Source organism: Oculina patagonica, unplaced genomic scaffold (genome assembly GCF_052425735.1).
Source record: "Oculina patagonica isolate OP01 unplaced genomic scaffold, crgOcupat unplaced4, whole genome shotgun sequence".
In the NCBI taxonomy this organism is placed as follows: domain Eukaryota; kingdom Metazoa; phylum Cnidaria; class Anthozoa; order Scleractinia; family Oculinidae; genus Oculina; species Oculina patagonica.
This window is the reverse complement of record NW_027558254.1, coordinates 88002-108683: the sequence shown is the minus strand read 5'-3', so window position 1 is coordinate 108683 and position 20682 is coordinate 88002. Positions and strand designations below refer to the sequence as shown.

The 20682-nt window shown below is 38.8% G+C and overlaps 1 long non-coding RNA gene and 1 pseudogene across 1 annotated transcript; both read right to left on the bottom strand.

Moving 5' to 3' along the window:
* Window positions 1-178: 178 nt before the first annotated feature.
* Window positions 179-20682, bottom strand: part of LOC144640647 (uncharacterized) — a 43556-nt pseudogene continuing 23052 nt past the window's right edge.
* Window positions 6941-7685, bottom strand: LOC144640652 (uncharacterized). The gene is made up of 2 exons (XR_013568422.1): window positions 7513-7685; window positions 6941-7416 (listed from the first exon to the last, which is right to left on the bottom strand). It is a non-coding gene; the product is annotated as an uncharacterized LOC144640652 (long non-coding RNA).

Genomic DNA, 20682 nt, shown 5'->3' with positions numbered 1-20682 from the left:
TATGCAAATTATGGCATCGATTCACTGTTTCGTTTCTAATTTGTGCTAACCCGAATGAACGCGTTTCTGAACGAGGGAACCTATCCAAACGTGACAATTATTTAATTAAAAGAAATCCAATAGGCTTTAGAGTGAAAAGTACCTTACTATAGGAAATTAACGATACATGTTATTAACGCGAATTGCAGAAATTCGCGTTAATTTTACGTATGTTAACGTTTTTACGATAAGCATTTGACCAGACCTTTTCCTAAATTCGCGTTAATTTTATTACGCGTAAATTCTGTTCGCGTTCTTAAAATGCCTCGTTATATTCCTATAATAAGGTAATTATATTGAAGGTAGAATCTACTTTATTTCTTGTATAATTTTATTGGTCTCACCAACATGACAACTGCATTATACAGATAATCAGATGATGTAATTTTATGAAAAATAATTTCATAATAACTAGGATTAACTGGGTGTTACTAATTTGAGGATCAGCCAGACCGCAGAACCTGCGGAACCCATAATTTTGTGTAAAAAATAAAACTAAAATAAAATCTAAAAAAAAATATCCCTAACATTACACATTACATTAAATTATGGGTTCTGCAGGTTTCGCGGTCTGCTGATCCTCAGTTTAGTAACACCCGGTCAACTTATGAAAAACGCTACAATTCAAATTAAAGTTACAATTTGAACAAAACGTTACTTTTTGCCCGCTTAACAAGATTAGTTAACGTTATGTTGTTCACGTAAACAAACAGATTTAGCTTGTGCAACCTGAAAACCAATCGGAGTAAACATGCTGTTTATTTTGGCGACCAATTAGAGGCAAAACCAATTATGCATGATTGGCTTACGCACGTTTGGCGCTTTAGTTACATTCCGTTTTAGACCACAGCAACAAACTTCTAAAAAACCTCCCTTTTTGACGATTGGGAAACGTTTCAGAGCCCAGAAAGCATTCAATAGCATATTTCTAGACTTCTGGCTGCCTCGGATAGATCATACTGATCAGTCAACGCAGTGTTCACACGATCTTTCTGCAGGTATTCTCACTGTGCGTTTTTGAACAGATCTCCGCTAGTTGCTTGTTTTCCCATTTCAGACCAAGTGATATTCTTAGTTTACAGAATTGTTCAGGTTTTGTCCATCCAAAAATCACTCTTGAAAATGTAAAAAACAAACAAACAAGGCTTCTCGACAATATCATTATAAATGGTCTGAAATGCAGCAACAAACCTCCCAAGCAAAAAAGGTCTATTTCTGAGACGCTAATTCGTATTTAACCAACTGGCCTTTATAGGATTAGTTAAGCAGCTCTGAAGTTACGGCGGCGTCTGAATGCTTTTCTTTTCCTTGGATACTCAAAGCTTTCCTCAAAGATTCCATGGCACCGCTGAAGTCACCCATGGACATCTGCGCTTCACCAAGGCAGTGATAGCTCAGTGCTGTGTCCAAGTGGTCACCAAGAAGTTTTGATCTCAACGCTGACGCCCTCCCAAGGGACCTTACAGCTCTTTTAAAATCACGCATCATAAAACATATGACTCCAAAATTGTGAAGGCTTTCAGCTGTATCCACGTGTTCACCTAATACCTTCGATCTTATGTTCCTAGCTTGACGACAAGCATCAAGAGCTCCCCTGTAGTTCCCTATTTGAAGATACGCTTCACTTAGATTGCGAAACGCAGAGGCAGTTTCTTCATGGTCGCCGAGAAACGTTTTTGCTAAATCGGCAGCGTTCTGAAAATGTTCTCTGGCAGCTTCATACTCGCCCATCCGATAATACCGTGACGCACATCCTGTTTCATTGAAGCTTTGAGATGCGAGGGCGTGATGACCTAGATGTTTCTTTCTAAGCTGCAAGCCCTGTCGATGTGCATTAAGAGCTTCACTCAACTCACCCTGTGTAAGGTGGTTCGCCCCAAGGGCATGGTAAATAGAAGCGGTATCCGCATGATCCTCAATCCCCAACGATTTTCTCAGATTCAAAGCACTTTGGAATGCCTTCCCAGCCTCAGCGTTCCGATTCATTCTGGAATACACAGCTCCTATATTCAGTAGACATGATACTTTGTCTTCGGAATCGCCCACGTACTCTTCCCTTATCTTTAGAGCCTGCTGATATGACTCAAGGGCTCCACTGCTGTCATCCATAAGCCAATAGCAATCACCAAGCTGGTTGTAATTTGTTGCGATTTCAGCGAGGTTCACGCCACAATACTTTTCCATGGCCTTTAGATCGCTTTTAATTTCTTCGCAGATGACTTTGAAATCGTTAGTGTGACCAAAAGTACTGCCATCGAGATTTTCTTGCATTTTCAAACATCGCTCAAGTAAGTCGATAGTCTCTCTGACCACGTTGTTGCCGTGCGTTGTGTCCTTGTTTTCTTGTAAAAGTCGCCTTCTAATGTCCAAAGATTTCTTTAAACAGTAGAAAGCTGCCTCATGGTCTTTCAGTTCCTTCAGAGTTAAGCCGCGAAATAAGAAATTCTGAGCCTTGAATTCGTCAGGCCAGTTTCCTGGTGTCTTTTCAAGTTTGTCAGTTATAATTTGAAAGCCTTCCGCTGCTTCCTTAAAACACCTCAAACTATATAGCACATTGCAACAAGCCTCTAGTATCACAAAATGGAGAATTCCTTTGCCAGATAATGGAAGAAAAACTTTGTACAGTCCAACAAAATAACGGGTCATCAAAGATAGTTCAGTCTTCGCCTGCTTTCCAAACTCCAACTTCCTGTAAAGCGCAGCTAATGTTTTAGCCAAAAATAGAAAAAAGGAAACATCTTGCTCGACAATACTGGCCAAATCTGTCGGTTCATCAGCTGAAGAGCTGTCTCGTAAGAAAACACTGCGAACCACAGGACTCAATGATGTAGAGTTACTCTCATTGCTACACAAAGTTTCAAACTAAGATGCGTTTTCCTTGTCACCTTTCTTTCTGTAACACACTGCAAGTACATGACAGGTAAGTACCTTAAGAAATTTTTCGTCGCAATTAGTACTATTCAGACGATTTACAGAACTTCTGAGAGACGATATGCCGTCGTCCATTTTTTCACATAGCAGCTGGTGAATGCCAAAATAGCATAAACGCTTCGCTGGACATCTATCAGTAGAATCACGAATACCAGCTATTAAGGACTCGTCCCAGCTTTGAGGTTTTACGCTACACCAATCCAAGGAGCCAAACGACTTGGCAGCAAGCAAGTTGCATTCATCGTCGTGACGTTGCCTTTCCTTTGCTTCTTTTACTGCGATGCAGTAAACCGTGTCGAATAACTCTTTTTCATTGGACAGTACAAAATCAAAAAAGGACTCGGCCTTCGACAATACTTCTGCAACTTTGGGGTAGAGGGCGTCGTCATTTGCTCCATTTAGAAGGGACAGCAGGATGCTTTCCCGCTGACCCAAAAAATCTTGAACTGCTCTATCAGAATAACCTGTTAGAAATTTTTCATTAGCCTCACCTAAACTAGTGATCTGATAGTCGTAGAAGCGAAGTTGTGCTGCATGAAACATGGTTTGAATTTTCTGGTTAGCTATTCTTCTTTCGTCAATGAAGGATCGCAAAAGTGAATGAATTGTGAAGGATTCACCATCTTCACTACAATCTATTAAAGATTTTCGTTTCAGTGATCCGATCACTTTCTTGGTCGGTCGGACTGTCTTCAAATCCAAAACAGCCGTAGCCTCCGGCACTCCAAAGCTGCTAGGAAAAACAGCCAGTGACACAAACGCATCTCTCTCCTGGGAATTAAGTCTTTCAAATGATTTGTTGATTATGGTTTTCAGTCGAGCATCATCGGAAAAATGTTCATTGTCCAAAACCTCAACAAGAGGCGAAACCTTCAATTCTTCTATGAGCTCAGTAATTGAAACATTTTCTTCCATCATGATACTACACATCAATCGCATTGCCAAAGGAACTTGTCCACATAACTTTACTATGGAACTGCAGTCATCGTCTGAGACAGCTGGCACTTGGGACTTTACTAAGCTGCCAGACGATACTCCATCCAGTACACCAACTCTTTCTTGATGGATGGAAAGCTTATGGCTGAGATAGTCTAGAGATTCACGAGTTGTGAGAAGAAGCTTGATTTGACTGCATTGGTCAAGAATCTCCTTCGTGAATCCGAGCACGTCTTCTTTCACTTTGGAATCTCCAGATTCCAGTAAGTCGTCAGCATTATCCAAAATTAGGACAAACGGATTCTTCAGTTGTTGTAAACTTTGGATGAGCCAATCAGAGGGTGAAACATAAGACGCCTGTTTAGCGTCTGTAAATATACTTAAAAGCTTTGACACTAGATCGTCTTTACTTTTCATTCCGCGAAGGGATGTAAAGTAGACTGGAATCTTCATCTCTTTCAAGTGATGGGCCACTTTAACAGCCACTGACGTCTTTCCAAATCCCGGTGGACCCCAGACATCAACCAGTCGAGTGTCTCCATTTGTTAAATGATTTAAGACTGCTGCACACTCTTCCTGGCGGCCAACAAAATGCGGTATTTTATCTGGTATGCACGAGACGGGAACTGATGGACCTTAAATAAAAGCAAATAGGTTAAATGATGCCTTATAACCGAGAGCTTTATGACAGTGAATACTTGTCGATCTTACAACTTGGCTGTCACCGAAGCGAAGGGTTGCAAGCTCAGTGCAAGAAATATTACCTTTTGTAACAGGAACAATCACCTCGGAATTAGATTGTCTTCTGACCTAACGATTCTTAAGGTGGCTGATAACGGTTTTAAGCATTTTCTAGTCCTTATACTTTGATAGGTCATTACTACAATTTTTTATTCGTTCCTATTTCACTTACGGTATGAAACAAATGCTCAATCATTGGTCGACAAGCTGTGATCATTTTCTTGACATTATCGGTTGCCATAGAGAAAGTATAACTTGTTTAAAACACCCTTAGTTTTAGCTTTCAGTGCTTATAACTTGAAAATGAGGTCAGTGAACCCACTTTTATTGTTGAATTATGATCAGCATGTCACGATACAACTTTTGGCAAAGTTTAAAGAAATTCTGTCAAAGCGGTTCAAAACCACCTTAAATTTTCAAAATATTAAGGAGGCTCGATGTAGTCTTTTAGCCAAAATACACTACAATGATCAAGTATGACCAAAGTTTAACTTATTACTGGCCACTTAGTCACAAAGGTTACCATAGCAACCATTGACATTTTCTTTTGTTTTCAAACAAGCCTAATTTTCTCTAAATCTAGATTAACTCTTAGTATTAATTTTTGATATGTTCAAGTTTAGTAGATTGACTAACTGTTGACGAAAATTTAGAAAAACCTGTAAGAGCATTTCCAAGTAAATCAAGAATGTAGTTTTCAGAAAAATCCCGTGTTAATGTGAAATAGGCACTTTTAAATTGTTTCGTAGTATTTGAACGCAGTCATTCAAAATAAAATATAAGTATTTACACCATCAAAGACCATTAACTAAAAGCGAGAGAGTTTTTGCTTTGCTTTTTTTAAAATATATCGACTGCCAAATTTAGGAAACTACGAAAAGTTACAAAAAACTTCATTCTTGATTTATTCTAAAACGCTCTTACAGATTTTTCTAAAATTTCGTCAAAAGTTAGTCAATCTACTAAACTTTAACATATCAAAAAATTAATACTAAGAGTCAATCTAGATTTCGAGAAAATCAAGCTTGTTTAAAAACAAAAGAAAACGTCAATCGTTGCTATGGTAACCTTTGTGACTTAATGACCAGCAAAAAATAAAACTTTGGTGATATTTGATCATTATGGTGTATTTTAGCAAAAATCGAACATTGGCTTCCTACATAATTTTTAAGTTCAAAACAACCACCCTAGGCCTCCTTAAGGTGGCTCTGAACCGCTCTGACAGAATTTCTTTAAGGTCGCGGGGGATATATACAGCATGAATAAATTCATGAAGCGAAATTTTGCTTGACCTGCATCTTTTAAAACGCTTATTCCTCGGCTGTTATGAATGCGATTAAGCTCAAATTTTACAGAGACATAAAGAAATGATTAAAAGATTATGTATGTCATCTTTTATTTGGTAGATTGTACCTACGGCGATGTTATAGCCACGATACTGCCAACTTGGGAAGAACATGATTTCGTGGCAGAGTTTGTAGAACGAGTAGGAGACAGCACACTGTGATCTTGTCAAACACCAATCAGTCAATATCTCTAGAGTGTCATAACAGAAGCGGATTTTTTAATTTAAAGTTTTCCAGCAAGTTATGGCGGTTTAAATGCGCAAATTTTAATTGAATGCCTTCTAACTCTTTCTAAAAGCGCTCTTTTAAAATTCCGCCTCTGTTATGACACACTACAGTATTCCTAGTTTACCTCTCTGAAGGGGCAGCTCATGAAGTTCTATATCCGCGCTGTATTCTCTGCCACAAAATTGTCGGAAAAGTCCAACTTTGAGATTTCCGAAGGTGTCCCGATCAAAAAACGGTTTCAAAATGGTAATTATGGTAATTATATTCCACGCTTTTATGATGAGACCAATGCGTTTTCAAAGAGACAAACAATTAGAGACGCAAACAAATCAAATCACGCCCGCGTGCTCATATTTTTTTATGCAAATATCTCGTCGTAAAGTTCTCGATGTCAGTCGTTGAACTTCGTGCATACGCTTTAAATAAATGCATAATGATAAGCCTAAGGTGTCCCCCGCGACCTTAAACCATGCCAAAAGTTATATCATGGCATGCTGATCATAACTCAACAACAAAAAATGGGCTAACGGACCTCATTTTCAAGTATTAGCCATGAAAGCAACATTTTTAAAGAGGCTGTATCTGTAATAGTGGTCTGCCCGATCTGGCTTGTTAAATAGATTTCGCTCTTTTCTAGTGTGTTGCAAGACTTTCATGTACTTATACTAAAAACACAATTCACTTGACCGGATCATTAATTTTTTTCGAGTTTTTAAGGATTTTCAGTTCACCCGAACGAGCACTTGTAACGACCACTGTCAAGGCTTAAATTTACCACAACTTTGAAAATTAATTAAAAAAGAACTAACAACTTCTGTACCAAACAAACACTACAGCCTGTTAAATTATGTCTTTTTAATTTATCACACCAACTTTCACGAACATTGAGCTCGAATCAAGCTAGCAGCAAAACATTAATGACACCCCTATCACACACCTTGATGAAACACTTGAAAACGGCTCAGATTCAAACTTTATTTTTGAAAAAGTGAGGCGGTCTACTTCAATCACACCAACGCAGCCGAAAAGTAGATGTAATAGAAAATGTTCCTATCGAAAAAAACCTTTTGGTATCGTCTTAATGAAATATTTACAGCTGTGTAAACTTGCCCAATTTCGAAGATCTTCATGTTTGCAGCCATTTTGAGGGACTCGTCAGGACGAGGAGTTTCATCAACTGGCCTCGCAGACATACCTAACACCATCAGAAATAAACAAAGATTAGATATAAATGCAGTGCAGTTCAACTGAAAGAGAATAAATCGTGTTTAAAAATGGAAGCTCGACTTACATTTTGACTGTTACGGACGTCTACGGACGTACGGTTGTTACTATTGGAATTATGCTCGATGATTCCACTAGAAATAACAATATTTGACATACAAACTTCGACTTAATGTAACCTATGAATCAGCTAAAGGTAGTAACTTTGTGCTTTTCCTTCCTTACTGGCGTACAGCAAAGATTTTCCATCGCAAAACGTTGAACGTCGAAGAAACAGCTGAATAAACGGCCTGTCGGTCACTACTTCATGTATGAGGCACTATACGGTACACATACGGTACACAACGGTACTCCATACATGAAGTATATAACCGACCAATCGATAAACATGTCAGTTTGGTCTTCTTTACCTGATGCTTGCTGTTTTGTCGTGAAAACAACTTCGCTGTACGCCGGTAAAGAAGGGAAAGCACGAGGTTACTAGCTTTAACTGATTCAAACGCTACATTCAGTCAAAGTCTGCGTGTCAAATATTGTTATTTGTTGTGGAATCATCAAGCGAAATTCGAACAAGAATGACCTTACGCCCTTAGAAATCGTTGAAATGTAAGTCGAGCTTCCATTTTTAAACACGATTTATTCTCTTTTAGCCTGAATTTCAGACATCCCTCCTTGGTCGCCTACTCCCAGAAGAGACGTCTGAACACATTTGGCTCTAATGCCGTCCGGTGACGTCACTACACTTTGGTTTTAATTCATGCGGAAAAGTTTCTGTCGAGGCCATGAAATTGTGAAAGAAAAATCGCTTCAATAAAGGATTACAGGGCAACAAATTGTTTTAATAGTAAACTATTGAAGACTTGCGACAAATGAATGAGGTTTTAATCGACTGCAGGCTATATTCTTTTACGGAACCGATTTAATCTGAACTGATTTGCTTTATCTCAGTTAATTATCTAGCGATCAAAATATAATATGTGACGCAGCGGACAAATACAACACACTCGTGAGTACTTAAATGAATCAATTTAGACGGTTACAGAGGCATCAAGAAACGGAATTCAATACAAAAATATCCTACTTGACCGTGGGAACTGAGTTCAGAAATCACTGGCTCATCGAGGCTGCAGGACATAAGCGTCGAGTGGCTTTGTTGTCAGACAAAACAAGAATACATGTACGTATAAATTTGGCAAAACACTGCATGTCGAAGCGACGAATGCCGCCAGCTTAAAACCTACCGGTTTCCATTACTATTCTTCATCCGTAGATAAACTAATAAAGTAATAAACTCAAGGTAAATGACTAGTAAATTCATTTCTGGGAAGGTGAAATCTTTCGAACTCTTTCCAAACGTTTTAAAATTACTATTCTCGCGCGGTAAAATTCAGTCATAATTTCACATAATTATGCAAATAATTTTTAAATCAACCAATCAAGATCACTACCCGGTTTTCGGGTAGTGACGTCACCGGACGGCATTAGAGCCAAATGTGTTCAGACGTCTCTTCTGGGAGTAGGCGACCAAGGAGGGATGTCTGAAATTCAGGCTAATTCTCTTTCAGTTGAACTGCACTGCATTTATATCTAATCTTTGTTTATTTCTGATGGTGTTAGGTATGTCTGCAAGGCCAGTTGATGAAACTCCTCGTCCTGACGAGTCCCTCAAAATGGCTGCAAACATGAAGATCTTCGAAATTGGGCAAGTTTACACAGCTGTAAATATTTCATTAAGACGATACCAAAAGGTTTTTTTCGATAGGAACATTTTCTATTACATCTACTTTTCGGCTGCGTTGGTTTGATTGAAGTAGACCGCCGCACTTTTTCAAAAATAAAGTTTGAATCTGAGCCGTTTTCAAGTGTTTCATCAAGGTGTGTGATAGGGGTGTCGTTAATGTTTTGCTGCTAGCTTGATTCGAGCTCAATGTTCGTGAAAGTTGGTGTGATAAATTAAAAAGACATAATTTAACAGGCTGTAGTGTTTGTTTGGTACAGAAGTTGTTAGTTCTTTTTTAATTAATTTTCAAAGTTGTGGTAAATTTAAGCCTTGACAGTGGTCGTTACAAGTGCTCGTTCGGGTGAACCGAAAATCCTAAAAAACTCGAAAAAAATTAATGATCCGGTCAAGTGAATTGTGTTTTTAGTATAAGTACATGAAAGTCTTGCAACACACTAGAAAAGAGCGAAATCTATTTAACAAGCCAGATCGGGCAGACCACTATTACAGATACAGCCTCTTAAGGGTGTTCTGAACAGGTTATATTGTTACTATGGTAAACACTTATGTCAAGAAAATGATCACAACTTATCGGCCAATGATTGAGCATTTGTTTCATACCATTTCTGTAAAAGTAGTTGATAAAGTGTTTGAGTACTGACCCATCAAAGTATAAGGTCTGTAAATTTTTGAAAACAGTTATCAGCCCCCGTCTCTTCACTGACAGCATTCTACACTTGACCGCGACGGGGCCCGTTGTTTCTATCTTCACCCGCATCAACTATCAAATTCGATAGAACCCAAGAGCAAGCAGTAATAATTGTTTTAACATAATCCATTGGCTGATTTATTTCACATGGAGCAGACATACACAAGACAACTAAAAATTAGAAGGTAAGGGCAAGGTAAAGTCTGCGTTCGAGCCTAGTGGCCCATTAGGCCAGAGCTTATCCTGGTTTCAGTAACATGAAGTGACTAGGAGTATTTCTACTCTCCTGTGGATGAGATTCTAGTCCTTCCACAGGTGACCAAAGCGCACTATAAGAGTTCATGGATTTAAAATTGAACATATTTAATGAGCGTTTGTATGGATTTAAAAATACATTGAAAATATCTCATCTTCCTTTGGAAAGCTTAAATAAAGCTTGAAACATTACCTGGTCTCCTTATTTCATTTTTCTAGCGCTTTGGGAAGCCATTCGCGCGATTTTTCTTTCACTCAAAATGAGGAGACCAGGTTAAGTCATCACTAATCACTGCAAATTAAAGCTTACCTTCCTCTTGGTTTGCTCTTTTCATGTCTGCCTTTAATTCCTTCAGTACTGACTTCACATCTTTCACGTCAGACACGACATCTTCCACTTTTTTCTTCAAATCTGTTACGTCACTTTTTACATCTTTCACGTCAGACCCGACATCGTCCACTTGTGTCTTCACATCTGCTACATCACTTTTTACATCTTTCACGTCAGACCCGACATCGTCCACTTGTGTCTTCACATCTGTTACGTCACTTTTCACATCTTTTACGTCAGATCCGACATCGTCCACTTGTGTCTTCACAACTGTCACGTCACTTTTTACATCTTTCACGTCAGAGCCGACATCCTCCACTTGTGACTCGATGTTAACAAGATGATCGTCGATCTGTTTAAATTTCACGGCAGCATCTTTTTCCCTCTTCAACTCGTCCTCAACTTGCTGAAGCCTTTCTGTGGGAAAGTCCTCTTCGCCCAGCTTTCCAATGTCATCAATCCTCGTGGTGTCTTGTCCAAGTGCATTAAAGGCATCCTTTGCCAACAATATATTATGATCAAAGGTAGCCTTGTCGATCTTTTGGGTGTTGATTTGGTGGCAAAGCGTATTTCGCAGCAAGCGAAGCTGATCCAACGCCAAGGCAAACGTCTCAGCTGTGTTGCCAGTGAGGCTGATAACCGAGTGGTGAAATCTCCCAGTTGATAAACCACGTGGTCTCACATAGAGCCTGTCCAACGTGCTAAAACCTCCAGTTCCGTCTGGCATAGAAAAGGTTTGAGCAAATAGAGTGGCTTTGAACAAAGCTGTACAGTCCCACTCCTTGAAAGACTTATTCAGAGTTGGTACTTTCTTCACACCACCCTCTTTTCCAAGAAAAAGGTTTAGAACCGTTACAGAGTCGTCCCATTTTGCTACACCAGGTGTAGTAGCGACACGGTTGTCCCACATAGGACAAAGACTTTACGCAGGACGTCTGGGAACTCATCTAGCACGACAGTAGAAAGCTTGAAAAAGTTCAGTTGCTCAGAAGAAAATGTCATTGTCAGGCATTCAAATGTCTGCAAGATCCTTCAATGATATTGGTAGCAGGGTAAAATCCAAGTAGTCCCTTTCTGAAACAGTCTAGTCGGACCAAACGTCAGACCATCTGCAAAGGACACGGTTTTTTTTGGAGATTAAGCACAGTAGCAAACTGCAAAGTAGTATATAAGTATAAGCAGTGTATTGTAAGAAAGTACTTCCTTAGTAAAGTAACATTTGTTTTTGTTTTTTGCGCTATAAAAAAATAAATTGAATGATCGAGAAAATTGTAACCAAATTAGCATAGATTTCTCCAATTTATTCCTCTGCTCTTTAGGTACCGGTCATAAAGTACGGGGAACATTGGCTTTTATATGAAACATTGGCTTACCACTTCAGTCAAAATCTCCAAAAAATCTTCGAGATCGAAAGTTTCAAACATGTTGGTGTCCGAATCCCTGAAATCCTATTTTAGGGCATTCGATTTTTATTAAGAAAAATACATCATATACTCGAAACAGTTTCAGACACCTTGAATTTGGTCAGACCATTCTCGTACCTCGAGTCTTCGTTCCTTGTCTGGTCAAAGGGAACGAAGACCCTGGGTACGAGGGTGTGGTCAGACATACTCTACTGCGCAGTGTGAGACCAACCAGTTTGCAGAAGGGCAAGGGATCGATTCCTGTTTAACGCTTGTGACAACAGAAATTACTTTTCTTTTCGGTGTTTGCAAATGTTGAAAAAACTGAATATCTCTTGTGTTTGATATACCTAATTCCATCGACACTTGAATTTACAATGAGTATGTATTTGTTTGTTAACCGCCCTGTGTGGTTCATGCTCATTCTTGTTCCCATAGCCCTTTCGTTTCTCTTAGCCTGCTTGGCAGGGGAAAACGGAAGGCTCTGGGGACGTGGGTTTTTTGAATTAATTCGATTTTTTTTGATTGGCTGTTTGGAACAAAGAATTCCTAAACGGAAGTTGAAAACGTTACGACTCTCTCATACATTCTCTTGAAACGTCATGGCTGCATACATGAAGACCGGAAGTCCCAGAATCTAGGACTGGAAATTCTGTGTCCCCAGAGCCCTTAGTTTCCTCGTGCCAAGGCACAGCCGGCTAAGAGAAACGAAAGGGCTATGGGGACGAGAATGGAGTCCCCAATGCTCTTCGTTTTCTCGTGCCAACGCTCAGCCGGCTAAGAGAAACAAAAGGGCTATGGGACGAGAATTATTCTAGCCTGCGAGAGCAGACGCATTTCCGGCCGTCGCTTCTCTCCGCCGAAAAATATTTTTCTATTTGTCGGCGGAGAGAAGCGACGGCCGGAAATGCGTCTGCTCTCGCAGGCTAGAATCATTCTTGCTCTGCTCGTAGTTTGGTCGTGTCGGTGAGCAGACTCACTCCACCAACTCTTAGGCTGTGCTTTGAATCACACATATGAATCATTGACCTACTGAAGTTTTTACAAACATTTTACTTTACAGGAGCTGTGCTACTAAATCACTCATTAACTGGTTTCTGCGCTCTATTTAGCAGAAAATGTACATTTTTGTGGCATTCAAGTGTTTGAATCAGCGAGTACAGAATATTCACATTGCAAAACGGTAATTCACCACTTCGGCTTTAGATTTCACGTGTAGTGTCACGCAGTGTCACGTGACTTTTGAGGTAGACAAAGTTCGAAATTTCGGACATCTGCCGCCCGGGTGTTTTTTTTTTTTTTTTTTTTTTTTTGGGGGGGGGGGGGGGAGGGGTACTTGACCTATGTTTTGGTATAGGGGTGCCGCTGGAGGTTTGAAACCCTGACCCTGTTTAGGACAATAAAACCTTAAAATACCTACCCTGTGTAGGACAACACCCCATATTTTAAGACCCTATTTAGGACAAACGACAACATCGATAATCATTTACGTTTGACGTTCGACCAATTGAAATGCGAACACCGATCCCACCAAATAAAATAATGCTTTTCATTGGATCGAAAGCAAAAATATCGTAAATACTCGACTACAGTCTTGCAGCCATACCCTGTCTGGGACAGATTCAGGCCCTGTTTAGGACAAAGGAGCTTGAGATTATATACCCTGTTCAGGGGTGGAGGAGTCAAAAACCATACCCTATCCAGCGGCACGTCTCCATATAGGCCATAAAGGGGATCGGAGTGCGCCCCCGGGATCTGGCGAACATACTTGTATAATGGGTAGTGTACAAGCAGAATGGCCACGACTAAAAGATGTGCTTCTCGTGACTGTAAAAATGACTCCCAATATCCTGAACCCTGGGTAATAAACCTAAACGGCGATTAAGTAAAGTTCTTCCATTGTTTCTGGCGCAACTAGACAGAACGAGAGAAGGTAAAAGTGATACAATGGCATGTCATGGCGATTTGATACTTCTTCGTTAGTACAAAGGATAGTTACCGTATTTATTCGATTAAGCGCCCACCTCAAATAAGCGCCCACTCTGTAGGTAGGAAAAGTTAATAAGCGCCCAGCCTCAAACAAGAGCCCACCCCCACCCCCTAAAATGAGACCACAAGAGGAAATTTGATTATTGTTGTAGTTGAGATTAAATTGACTAAGAGACTATTCCGAAGACCGAGGGTTTTTTAGTGTTTTACTGAAACTTTCAATCAACATTTAATATTCAGCTTTCGTACACCTGCACGTTTTGTTATTACACATTGTTTTCTTAAAAACTAAACGTACTACTAGCTAAAAATGGTGAAAATTTAATAAGCGCCCAGCCTCGAATAAGCGCCCACCCTCAAGGTCCAAAAATTTAATAAGCGCCCAGGGCGCTTAATCGAATAAATACGGTAAATAAATTTGTAGTTTACATTTTGTCGGTGGAAATGGTCCAACAAAGAGTGATTCTGTTCCTTTATCTCTTGTTGCTTGTAAAGAAAGAGTAAGTTCGTCTATTTATGTTTTATGACATTGCGCCATGCCAAGGGTATGCCAAAGTGTCGGGACTCAATCGTAAACGACTGCGCTAGCATAATTTTTGGCATAATTGGAGCAAAAAAGCATAATATTTTAAACGAGCACTTCCACGACATAATTAGCAAATTTAAGCACTTTTTGGAGCATAAATTCATAGAATTTAGTAAATATGGTGTATTTTCTACAAAAATAAATTAAATTTATTTAGTATGTTCTTGCAATCCATGTTTTAGCTACGTTGTAACAGCAGTATTGACAGCTGACGGCCGAGACAAACTGCCATAAAACACAAAACACAAATAAACTTACAACAACAGTATTTTCACTGGGCCTACTAAATTTTCGTTGTCATTAGACGTAAGATAAACCAAAAATATATCTTTTTGCACATTTCCAGATTAAGGTTTTTTAAACAGAGCATTTTGAATATTTGCGTTCTCCGTCGTATGTGACATCAAGCTGAGTGCCGTGACAAAGCTGTTTTGTTTGAAAAAAGGCCTTTCCTTTCCATTTTCAGCAGATTGAACAGTTTAGATATAAAAAGTGGTGTTTATATGAAACTGTACTAGCTCATGAGCCAAAGATTGCCGCTGTTGTAAACAGAATTGAGTTCCAGTTGGTTTCTCTGACATCACGGCGGCCATATTTGTGTCCCTCGGAAGGACACAGTTATGGCATCTCCATACTAAGCTTTATAAATTTGCGTGGAAAGGTTCGGCAAATAACTCGCGAACGGTACACCGCACAGACCTGAAACTTGGAGAAATTGTTTATCTATTTATCGTCTATAATATTTGAAATTCATAGCTTCTGTAGTTGAATGGTTTCGAATTTATTTTTTGATTGCGTGACAGTGAAAACCAGCAATAGACATCTCCAAGCTATTTTTGTAAATACAAACCTTACGTCATTCACGCAACTATCTCTTCGCTCGGACAGACCATGGGTCACGCAATGTTGAAAAGCTATAAATCCCTTACCAATGGAAACTTTACGAACATTTCGGTCTTTGTTTAGCTTATTTAGAGTTAACTATACTTATTTTTATTATATTGAACTGTTGAAAGGACGACAGTCTTTGATTTATCAGAAATCTGAACGGCAACAACGTAAACCTCGGATTATGTGGCAATTGTGACAACTCGCGTGACAATTGAACAATTGTGATGCTAACAAATCGCGTAATGTTTTTGGTGATTTTTAAAATGAGCACAATTACGGTAATTTTTTTGTAAGCGCGTTTAAAACTTCTAAGAAGTTCTTGTTTTATTGCGATTTACTTTGCTCCTCTTGCTTTTCTTGGTTGCATTACGTTCTGGAAACTTCAAGCGTGGGAGGGATTTCCCCGAATGAAAGTGAAAGCGGAAGAGAAACTCGACATGTCGACGGAAGATTGCTGTGAGAAGTCTGTGAGTTTCAGGAACACAAGCCCTGCAAAATAAAGTTGCTTTACCTTCCTTCAGTGTTTCTTTAAAAATCGCAGAATGGGTAATAGTACTACAATTGAGTTTCACACCGAAACATAATTATGTAAACATTTGATATCTGGGAAATATTGAGCAATCGGATGCAAAGCGAAGAACAGGCGATTCGCAAAGATTCCTATAAAGCGCCTCGTTTAAAAAGCCGTTCTGTCTTCATTGTCTTTATTTTCTCATGTTAAATATGAGAACTCTTGTTCATCAAAGAATAAGCGAACAAAATAAACAGAAAAACGAAAATTATTCAGCGAAACCTAAATAGGTACCGGACATAAATTTAGTCTATTTTAACACGTACGTTCTGGCTCATCTAGCGTCTTTAACATAATAATGTTGTATAGATAGATAGATAGATAGATAGATAGATAGATAGATAGATAGATAGATAGATAGATAGATAGATAGATAGATAGATAGATAGATAGATAGATAGATAGATAGATAGATAGATAGATAGATAGATAGATAGATAGATAGATAGATAGATAGATAGATAGATAGATAGATAGATAGATAGATAGATAGATAGATAGATAGATAGATAGATAGATAGATAGATAGATAGATAGATAGATAGATAGATAGATAGATAGATAGATAGATAGATAGATAGATAGATAGATAGATAGATAGATAGATAGATAGATAGATAGATAGATAGATAGATAGATAGATAGATAGATAGATAGATAGATAGATAGATAGATAGATAGATAGATAGATAGATAGATAGATAGATAGATAGATAGATAGATAGATAGATAGATAGATAGATAGATAGATAGATAGATAGATAGATAGATAGATAGATAGATAGATAGATAGATAGATAGATAGATAGATAGATAGATAGATAGATAGATAGATAGATAGATAGATAGATAGATAGATAGATAGATAGATAGATAGATAGATAGATAGATAGATAGATAGATAGATAGATAGATAGATAGATAGATAGATAGATAGATAGATAAAAAAAAATAATAGATAGATAGATAGATAGATACTTTATTAGCGTGAAATAATCTTAGCTTTACGGCTAGTTTACAGTTATTTCACGAAATTAAAAACTAAAATCTAAATTAATTAAAATATATACAATATTAAAATGCTAGCTACTATAGATAATATAATTAACATGATTAAAAATATAAAATGAATAAGCTTTGAATTCGGAAGCAGCATTCCAAAGAAAAAAGACTACAAAATAGACTTATCGTGCTTCACTTACCAATGTATTTTGGAGCTTCCTCCTTCAGCAAATTTTGTTGCTGTATGCCGTGCGTGATCTTGATCATCGCGTGACTAGAATCCTCTGAAGTCCTCCCCAGGCCCCTCACCACCATCGGGGGCGGGCGAAGAAGGAATTTCTGTTCTCTTCTTTATAGGGCCTATTTACATGGAAAGAAGATGATCCTTGCATTAGGATCATCCTTCTTTCATGTTAATTGAAATGATCCTAATTCAAGTAGTGCAAGTTCAAGTAGTTGCAACTTGAACTTGCGTACAAACTTACGTTGGGTGGCCAAACGGGCTCGAAAGTGCCCGCAAGTTGTCAAAAAAGCCATTAAAATGCAACTACACGCGCTGCAATTCAGTATTTGAAGTAATTTAAGCAGCAAAACTTGCGTTGACGCGTTGGGTGGCCAAACTGTAAAAAACTTGCGTGCAAATTTTATCTCGACCTAAGTGAACGCAAGTCAACGCAAGTACACGCAAGTCAAGGCCAAAAGGAGACGCAAGTAAACACCACTTTTTAACTTGCGTCTTCTTGAGTTTCCGTTTGGCCAAGCCTTTAGGGCTAAATGCAACCCTTCACATGTGAACTGAAAGCTGAAAACACATGGCGCTCGGATGATCCTAGCACTGGGATCATTCCATTTGACATGAAAGGAGGATAATCCCAGTGCTAGGATCGTCCTCTTTCCATGTAAATGAGCCCTGGCCACTGACAAAAACTCGCATCGCCAGGTAAATATCCTTATGGCACAAACAGCACATGCAAGAGAAAATGTCCGCGCGAATTTGCTGTAATGGGCGCGCGAGGGAGGAGGAAGGGAGTAGGCGTGATGGGAAAATAGGAGTTTCTGCCAGGAAGGCCTCCTGAGACGTCCCATTTCGTTCTTTGTGGTGGGGAGAGAAAATTCAGAATGGCTGGGGACGCTTCGAGAGAACATATATCTGTCTATCCGAGGGAATAATCTGTCCATCTGGTATTAGACGTCAGAAGTTGTAGGTAAATTACATGGGAATCCTGGCATTTGTTTGGGAGTTATACAATCGAAAGGTAAGCATGCTCCGTTAGCAAACAGACGGTGGCTCTACGATAGCCCTTTTCACGGTAACCTTTTCTAATTTATTTTGCTTTAAAATTCATCGTCGTTGCGAAGCAATTTGAATTGCCCGAAATTGCCTTACATACAAGTTGCGGATCATTTAGTAATTACTACTAATGCAAATGAAGAAAAAATTAACCGTGAAATGGGCTACCGTTTATTTAGTGCCCTTCATTAGCATAGCAATGCTAAACATGGGAATTTCTTTTAATACTGTGATATAATCTAGATCACGTAAAATTATATTTTACTGATTAAGGTTGTCATGGCAATATTGATTTCATTAATAAGCAAGAACGGGTGTACAAATCTTACGTCGATCCGACTAAAGTAAGTCTATTAAAGACCAAATCCGATTGAACCTGTCCCCACCTTAGTGCGGGTTACTATGAACCGCTCTTTCAACAGGTGCACTTGGAAGCATGCTTATTGTGCACCTCAATTACAGTCCCCGACATATCGATGGGTAGCAAGTTTGACTAACACCATTATTAGAAGTTGGTGGGTACAATTATGATAAAACACAGTCGACAAGGTATGTGATATTTCATTTCATAAGGTCTTCTTCAGTAATTTAATTTTGTTTTGAGAGCCTAACTATGCTGGTATGGAGAGTCATCTCAACCCTGATCATATAAGTCCCACACCAAAGAAAATTTGGTAAAATAATCGAGCCGAAAAAATTGCTTATCACATGCCTGCCCGACCCTATGTACGTACGCACTGCAAAGACCTGGGGACGAGTTGCCGGTGATTCGGAGTCTAACACGAGTATTTGCGCCAGGGGGGGGGGGGGGAGCAACTTCCCATACATTCTCTTATATGAAATCTGAGCGATGCTCTCACAACTTGCAAAGCAATCATCGGGGCGGTAGTCAGCGGATGTCTCTAAGGCGCATGAGCAGCTCCTTTCTTTGTGAACTTGCCAAAACAAAAACAACATGGGACCAGTGAGAGAGTTCGATTTTTTTATATAATGTAGTAATAAAAAAGAATTTCTAAGTTTTGTCTTTAAAGCAGCGAAAATTTCTCCGGAAAGGTTCTTGGTGTCAATATGTGGTGTTTGTTATGAAATAAAACCATCACGGGAATGGTAATGAAAACGTGTCGATCGAATATTCCCGCGCTGGTCGGAGCTATTGTTCTTGCTCTATTGTTTGAGGTTGTTTGTTGACTTGGTCTTTCTTTGTTTTCCTTCATTTACAATCCCCATGTGGGCCAGTTGAAAATCGTGGTACAAACATGTCAAACATTTGCATTTCAGCACTGAAAAGTAGCACGGCATCACAAAATTCTGCGTTCTTAAAACTACACGACGATGACGAAATTTTTGGATTTAAACACGCTGCTTTTAGATTTTTAGTTAAGAGAATTGAACCCCTTTATAATAAGTGATTCCACGACAGCAGCTTCCATTTCGCGGGAAAAGATTGCCTGTTGCATCATCGTCCAAAAACCGCTGACTACATCGTGAATTGATCGCTTTGCAAGTTGTGAGAGCATCGCTACTCGGTCCCAGACCTCGTTTCTTCCCTCCCCCCTGATTTGCGCAATTTAGTTTAGTTACTTGTCGTAGCAATTTTTGAGAACACTGAATTCATATTTCTTTTATTGTTAAAAATGATCTGAACATTTCAATTCGCCCTAAACAAAACGATAGTAATGAAAGAAAATAAATATTATATATCGTAAATATTCCTCGCTCTACTAATCTTAAGTTTTCTTCATCATGAAAAGTTATGACAAATTATTTAGACTATCCGAAATAGTTGAAAAGTTGAAAATATTACAGCGAGGGTTCAACCCATAGGATCCTAAGGGGGTTACATTAAAAAAAAAATGTTCCTGCGGCTGACCAAGACCACAACGTTAATTATTTTAAAGTAACAGTGGAGCGAAAGTAACAGTGGAGCGAAGGATAAAAAAAACTGTCAAAAGCTAAACGGATGGAAAAAAAAAGAAATTGATGATCTTTGCGAATAATTCATGTCCGTGGTGTTGGAACAAGTTTATGCAATCGCAAAAAAAACTGCACCTTCGAAATCTAAACTGTTAATCCTACTCTGAGCCAACACGACAACTGCATTAAAGAAGAAGAAAAAATTCTTTATTTAATCAAAACTATAACAAAATTTTCGATCGGTAATTGGTTATCAGCAGCCCGATTTGAGCACTAATAGGACAGTGTACGCGTCGAACGCGTCATGCTTGTAATTGGACAGTGTAATAGGACAGTTTACGCGTCATGCCTGTGTAATTGGACAGTACGCGTCATTTTGCGCGCGCTGTTGTTGTGCATTTCGTGGAGTAGACTGTTATGTTTTTCAATATTTATAAAGGAGTTTAACGATTAACCGAAGATTAGTTTAATTTGTTTCTCAAATTTTGTCATAGTTTTGATTTATTGGTAACTGGACTTCGTGTCGTCCAATTCTGTCTGTAACCATACTCGTGATTAAACAAATCGGACTCCCG